The following is a 5,520-nucleotide window of genomic DNA, read 5'->3' as shown; positions in this document are numbered from 1 at the left end:
GGCAGAAGACCTAAATAGACATTTCTCCAAAGAAGATATACAGACTGCCAACAAACACATGAAAGAATGCTCAACATCACTAATCATTAGAGAAATGCAAATCAAAACTACAATGAGATATCATCTCACACCAGTCAGAATGGCCATCATCAAAAAAATGTAGAAACAATAAATGCTGGAGAGGGTGTGGAGAAAAGGGAACCCTCTTGCACTGTTGGTGGGAATGTAAATTGATACAGCCACTGTGGAGAACAGTATGGAGGTTCCTTAAAAACTACAAATAGCACTACCATGTGACCCAGCAATCCCACTACTGGGCATATACCGTGAGAAAACCATAATTCAAAAAGAGTCATGTACCAAAATGTTCATTGCAGCTCTATTTACAATAGCCCAGAGATGGAAACAACCTAAGTGTCCATCATTGGATGAATGGATAAAGAAGATGTGGCACATATATACAATGGAATACTACTCAGCCATAAAATGAAATGAAATTGAGCTATTTGTAATGAGGTGGATAGACCTAGAGTCTGTCATACAGAGTGAAGTAAGTCAGAAAGAGAGAGACAAATACCGTATGCTAACACATATATATGGAATTTAAGAAAAAAAAATGTCATGGAGAACCTAGGGGCAAAACAGGAATGAAGACACAGACCTACTGAAGAACGGACTTGAGGATATGGGGAGGGGGAAGGGTAAGATGCGACAAAGCGAGAGAAAGGCATGGACATATATACACTAGCAAATGTAAGGTAGATAGCTAGTGGGAAGCAGCCGCATAGCACAGAGAGATGAGCTCGGTGTGTTGTGACCGCCTGGAGGGGTGGGATAGGGAGGGTGGGAGGGAGGGAGATGCAAGAGGGAAGAGATATGGGAACATATGTTTATATATATCAGATTCATTTTGTTTTAAAGCAGAAACTAACACACCATTGTAAAACAATTATACTCCAATAAAGATGTTTAAAAAAAAATGTTAAGGGAAACAACAAAAGCAGGGCAAGGGAGAGACTGACAATTTTAGATAAAGAAGTCCAGGTAGGACCTCAATGCCAAGGTGACATTTGAGAAGACATTTGGACATTTGCAATTCTTGGGAGAGTTGACATATTTCCCCTGAAATTTGGGGATGCTCATGAGCTTAGAGATCGACAATGCTTCTTAAATTTTCTAATTTTGAAACAGGGAGGCCCTGATGAAGCAGCCTCTGCTAGGTGAGCAGTGACCACACTATAGCATGCCCCAAGAGGAGAGGATGGAGAGCCTTTTCCTCACCTTGTTTCTCTTAGCCTGAGGACATGAAAGAGAACATCAAGCGGTCCCCAGGCTCCTTATGAAGGAGCACAGGGTAGAATAGAAGCCAACGCCAAGGAGCTGCCCTAGTTGTCCAGCAAGGAGATGCTTCACCCTGCAGAGGGCCTGCAGCCTGGAGGCTGGCAGAGGCTGAGGGGACACATGACTGTCCCTGCCTGAAGGGGGTCTTCAGTGGAAAAAATGTTCTAGATGAGGTTATGTAGCACTTCAAAAGTACTACATACACCATCTCAGCAGAGCCCAGCAGAGTGGCCACCAGCTGAAGGAGTCCTCCCAGGAGGCCAGTCACAGGAGGAGGTCATAACTCAGAGCCTCATCTCCTCATGGGAAAGGTACAGGGGTGGGGAGGGGAAGAATCTTGGAACATAAATTTCCAGCTCTCTGAGAGGGTGAGTCTAACTTCTGTGTTGTCTCATTGTTTGATAGTATGTAACAAGTTAAGCTAGTTTAAGAGAAAGAGGGGAATTTATGACACTTATATTGGCGTAACTCCCAGACTAGGAACCAGATGTAGGAGGGCTTCAGGAAGGAAGGGAGCCTGGAATAGGAAGCTGTCTCTCATCTCTGATTCTCTTGTCCATTCTTTTCTCTCTCTTTCCCTTTCTCCATCCCTTTATCTCCCTTCCTTCCTCCATCCCTCTCTCTCCCTGCAAACTGACTTTTTCTGCTTCTCCTACCCATTAGTACACTATAACCCCACAAGTCTCCTTAGTTCACATGAGAGAGCCTCCAGCTTCCTGCAGACAACAATCAGCATGTTCTCTCTCCCAATACAAGATTCCAGGGAGAAAAAATGTGATCGGAGCAGGCAGGTGCCCAGCTTGGGTCCAGCCAGCTATAGCCAGATGTTGGGAATGGATTGTATGAGCATTGCTGCAGGCTTCCCATAGAAGCAGACCAGAAGACAAGGATGTGCATGCAAGTAGTTTATTTGGGAAATGATCCCTAGGAAGCACATGTAGGGGTGCTTAATATATGGATATGTTAGTAAAGGGTGGACAACTGTGCCTTAATTCCACAAGGATCTCTGGGAGAGTATGAAGAGCACACCTCAGAGTGTGTGGTGAGGGAACTGGGGTATTTATCCACCACCTCTCATCAGTTCCTGGTTGAGGGCTGCTCCCAGAGGTATTAATTCCCTGCCCTCTCTGGAATTAGCTCAGGTAGAAAATCCAAGCACTAGCATCCAGAAGCACTCGGTGTAAATGGTGAGAGCCATATGGTCAAGGCACCAATAGCATCTGCTACAGATAACATTCAGGAATGGGAAGGGAGTCTCAAAAGAGCGTTGTTGAAAATGTGATCAGAGAAAATAAAATTTTTAATACCTCTCTGCCTTAGATTTCCTGATGAATTGACAGTACACATGAATTAAACTGTGAGGGACTTACTAGCCAGAGAGAGGTCACATGTGTAGTAGAAATGGACAGAAGAGAGACAGAGAATCTGTCCTGTACTATGAGTGATTTGAAGTGAGAAGGAGGGAATTGAATTTTTCTTTTAAACATACTGCTTTTGCTGGAAAATATAAAAATGTGAAAACAGGGCTTCCCCGGTGGCGCAGTGGTTGAGAGTCCGCCTGCTGATGCAGGGGACACGGGTTCGTGCCCCGGTCCGGGAAGATCCCACATGCCACGGAGCGGCTGGGCTCGTGAGCCATGGCCGCTGAGCCTGCACGTCCGGAGCCTGTGCTCCGCAACGGGAGAGGCCGCAACAGTGAGAGGCCAGCGTACCGAAAAAAAAAAAGTGAAAACAGATGGTAGTGGAGCAATGAATGATTATTTTCTTTCCTTTACATTGTCTTAATGATGTTTGTGTAGTAATTGGACTTGAGAGTAAAACAGTGCTCCTAAAATGCTTTTTTTTTCTTTTTAACTAAAACATGCCTCCCATCTTTAACTTCAGAAGCTCAAAGTCACATATTTTTCTAATGGCCTCAGGAGCTCAGTTTGTGCAAAATCTCCTTTGAAAACAATGGAAACTTTGTGCTCAGCCTCTTTAGTGTCTGGAGCAAGACAGCAAATGGGACCCATGAGAATTTAGGGCTTAAAGTTTAGATAAAATGGCTTAAGTGCTCAGATGGGGCCTGTGATGGAGCGAGAAAGGGTTGCACCCGAGGGGTCTTGGTTACCCGTTTACAACACAAGTGTAACTAGAGATATCTGGGGATAGAGGGTCCTGGTGGGAGCAGAGGCATCTCCCTAACAAATGGCGCTGCTTGTGCTCCTCTGAATATCCTCTCCTCACCTTGAAATAAAACTGGTAAATTCTACCAACAGCTTGGAAATATTCCCTCTGCATTTCTCCAGCCCAGATTGTAAGAACACAGAACTTTCCTTTGTATATAATAGTTACCCTACCGTCTTGAAAGTGTCTTAAAACAGGTCACAGACATTAAAAAATAGTTACATCAGAACTTTCTTTTAAAAATGGCCCTTAAAAAAAATAGTGTAGGGATTTCCTTGGTGACACAGTGGTTAAGAATCTGCCTGCCAATGCAGGGGACACAGGTTCGATCCCTGGTCCGGGAAGATCCCACACGCCGTGGAGCAACCAAGCCCGTGCACCACAACTACTGAGCCTGCGCTCTAGAGCCCACAAGCCACAACTACTGAGCCCACATGCCACAACTACGGAAGACTGCATGCCTACAGGCTGTGCTCCAAAACATGAGAAGCCACTGCAATGAGAAGCCCACGTACTGCACCAAAGAGTAGCTCCTACTCACTGCAACTAAAGAAAGCCCATGCACAGAAATGAAGACCCAACACAGCCAACAATAAATAAATAAATAAATTTAAAAAATAGTGTAACTATATCTGTTCTCCTGTTTGAAATATTAATGGGAAATACCCAAAACATTAACAATTTTTATTTGTATCTGAGGGATAGAATTATACTTGATTTTTACTTTTAATTTTTATCTGTAGTGCCTATATTTTCTACAATAAACATGTATTATATGCTTATACATATTTTTCTAGAGGTGTGCAGTAAGAAAGATTCAACTTCAAAAACCAAAAAGAAGACTGATGAATTTGTCTTTATAAATATTAAATACTTCTTGAATCAGAAGACACCAAAAATAAATTTACAAGACAAGGGATAGACTGAGGGAAAATATTTGCAATATGTATAGCAGAAAAAAGAATTTTAATAATTATATACATATATATCATACAAATCAAAAAGAAAAAGAAAAGCAGTCTGATAAAAAATTAGACAAAACATAAAAGCAATTTATAGAAGTTGAAATTAAAATTTCCAATAAACAAATAAAAAGGTCTCAATTTCACTAAATACCAAGAAAATAGAAGTTACAACCACTAAGAAATATCATTTTTGCCTATCAGCTTAGGAAACACTTTAAAAATTGGTAATCTAGAACTTGTGAGAATGTGAATTCTCCTAGAAAATTTAAAAGGCTAATAGTACCCAGTAGGATACGTATTGAAAATTCTCCTCCCGAAGAGAACTTAGTGTTATATGTCAACACTTTAAGTGTGCATACCTTACATTCCAATTTTAGGTACCTAGCCCAGAGAAATAGTTATCCTTGTGCACAAAGAGTTATGTACAAGAAGAGGCATGAGTCACAAAACACTGGAAACAATACAAATGCCCAGCATGTGAGAATGGTTATGTAAATGATGATTCATCCATGCTATTGAAAGCCATGCAGCAGCTAAAAAAATTTAGGAAGATTTATATGTAGTGACATGACAAGATCTTAAAGATGAGGGCAATATAGCACAGAGGTAACCAATGAAGGTTCTGACACTAGCCTGCCTGGATTCAGATCTTGGTGCTGGCATTTCCTGCCTGTCTACACTCAGAGAAGCATTCCAGTCTTCCACTTTCCCATTTGTGAATGGCAAAAATAATAGTATTTGCTTCCCAGCATTTTCCTTTTTCTATCTTTTTTTTTTTTTTTTTGAGAATTAAATGCAGGTCAATGCATGTAAAGAATTTTAAATTATACCTGTCTCATAGAAATTTATCAATACTTTTAGCTGTCATATATTATTAGTTGAGAAAAGCAAGTGGTAGAAAACCAAGAATGATATCAAAGCTTTAATAATAAAGATAATATTTCTATATGCACATGCCTATACTCGCATAAATAACTGTCTAGGAGAAAACACACATTAAATAGCAATGTTTATTTCCGGGAAAAGGAGGGGCTCGGGTGGGGCTGAG

This window comes from Leucopleurus acutus, assembly GCF_964270905.1.
Source record: "Leucopleurus acutus genome assembly, chromosome: 16".
NCBI classification, from domain to species: domain Eukaryota; kingdom Metazoa; phylum Chordata; class Mammalia; order Artiodactyla; family Delphinidae; genus Leucopleurus; species Leucopleurus acutus.
This window is presented reverse-complemented; position numbering follows the sequence as displayed.